At 43.8% G+C, this 2,251-nt stretch overlaps 1 protein-coding gene across 1 annotated transcript in view; it reads left to right on the top strand.

Moving 5' to 3' along the window:
• The window catches only part of ARPC1A (actin related protein 2/3 complex subunit 1A), a 39,905-nt gene that overhangs the window by 10,268 nt on the left and 27,386 nt on the right, over positions 1–2,251 (top strand). The window lies entirely within an intron of this gene.

Here is a 2,251-nt window from a genome sequence, read left to right as displayed (position 1 = left end):
GTGGGGGCTAGCCCGGGTAGCAATGGTGGAGGGGGGGGGGCAGTCAATTGGGGAAAAAGAAAACATATGTAAAACTTTAGACAATAAATTAAAAAATAAAATAAAAACTATGTCTGGTGCCAGGTGGGCACTGGAAATATCAGAGGGAACACTTTGTCAAGTATATGAGTGTCTAACCACAATGTTGTACCTCTGAAACTAATGCAAAATAATATGGAATGTAAATGGGAATTGAAAAATAAACAATTGCTGTGAAAGAAAAAAAAAAGATAGAGCCAGAGATTAAAATTAAATGTCACCCTAGCCGGTTTGGCCCAGTGGATAGAGCGTCGGCCTGCGGACTCAAGGGTCCCAGGTTTGATTCTGGTCAAGGGCATGTACCTTGGCTGCGGGCACATCCCCAATAGGGAGTGTGCAGGAGGCAGCTGATCGATGTTTCTCTCTCATCGATGTTTCTGCCTCTCTATCTCTCTCCCTTCCTCTCGTTTCTCTCTCATCGATGTTTCTAACTCTCTATCCCTCTCCCTTTCTCTCTGTAAAAAATAATAAAATATATTTTAAAATAAAATAAATTAAATTAAATGTCTGTTACTTTTCTGAGGCTATTTCTTTTCTTCTCATGTATTATAAAGAATCTGGTATCATTGATTTGTGTTCATTTCATCTACCCAATTATAAACTCCTTCAACGAAGGAACTATCCTTTGTAAAGAGGTGGGCAATTAAATAAAACACTGTTGGTATTCTGACTCTGGGTACCAAGTCTACATACTTCCAATTGGTGCATTTAACTTGCAGACATAGGAATCCTTGCTCCCATGTGCTGTCCTTCCTTTGCAAAGATGTTGCTGGGAGCAGGTGATTAGTTAAAATGTTTGTTCCACTCTCAATCTGTCCTCAATCTTCCTACCACGACGAAAAGACTTTGTGGCCATGGGACAAAGTAAAACCAGTTACTTCCAGTGCATTTGTGCTCCATGATCAACTGAATTAACTAACCCCAGAGAACATACTGAGACTCTGAGATTGGGAAACTGACAAGTCACTTTTGTGAACATGACCTTACAACCAAGCATTAGGGTCAGACTCATAAACTACCAGAAGGAACAAAATAGGCAGCAGGTTAGCAACCTGCAATGACCTGGAGGAAGAAGTGGTGCTCCTACATTTCTGAGTTCAAGGGCAACAAGTCTAGCTAGAAATTCAGGGTATTTGTATGTCAACAAAAGCATGTCTAAACCTATAGAAACTTTTATATGAATTTGAGCCAAATTTTTTAAAACATGCCTAGAAACAGAATCTCAACGAATTGAGAAAATGCTCTGGAGAATGGCTGTTTTGCAGCTAATTTTATACATTTAGAAGCAAAGGAAGGTTACATGAAATCCACTGGTGGTACTTTAAGGAAGCAGGAGAAATCAAAGCAGGAAAGACAAAGGAGGGAAACGCCTAAGATTGGATAAAAAACAAAAACAGGAAAGCACACACGTCTTTCACATGGATGGGTAGAGGATAATTACAGTACATAGATATGGTGTGCAGGCAACAAAATAACAGTGAGTTTTGTGGTCTCGTGTTCCGGTGCTGCAGGTCGGGCTTTCCAGAGGTCTGAAGAAGAACATTACTCTGACATTTCCAAGTTGTTATCTTAGCTGCGTAAGAACCATGGGCAGGGCTCACTTAAAGGCTGACCTTTGCTCAGGAAGCTGTAGGACTGGGACAGGACTATCCACTGTGACCTACCCAGTCAGGAATTTACCATGAGACCATCCTGTGTGGTTACTTTCTGTCACTGGGCTTGCCAAGCCGGCCAAGCAATCCCCGTTTCCTTCACAAGTTAAGGAAGCATCTGCAAAGCAAGCACTGTCTTCGGGGGCGGGGGGTGGGGGCTGGGAAGGTCTCGGAGGCTCAATTCCCCCAACGCCCACGTCCCGCGTCTTGGGGGCAGGGAACAAGCGATTCTAACCCCGATGGAACTCGGGTGCTTTCCACAGAGGAACGGGCTCTGAGGGGGCTCTCTGAAGGGAGAAAAACATAGTCGTTCCTAGGGTCCCTGTGGCTGGAAAGGCCCCAATTCTCAGTAATTCCTTCCCTGCCAAATGCTCCTGTGAAACAGCCACGGATCCACACTTTGGGTTCACAAATATGAAGAATTTTCTAGGAAAGGAGTAAGACACCTACGCTGCTTCGTCACCACCTTCTAGCCGGCTTGTGACCCCACTTCAGAAGGACCAACACGGAGACTCAAACAC

Source organism: Myotis davidii, unplaced genomic scaffold, assembly GCF_000327345.1.
Source record: "Myotis davidii unplaced genomic scaffold, ASM32734v1 scaffold159, whole genome shotgun sequence".
NCBI classification, from domain to species: Eukaryota; Metazoa; Chordata; class Mammalia; order Chiroptera; family Vespertilionidae; genus Myotis; species Myotis davidii.
This window is presented reverse-complemented; position numbering and strand designations above follow the sequence as displayed.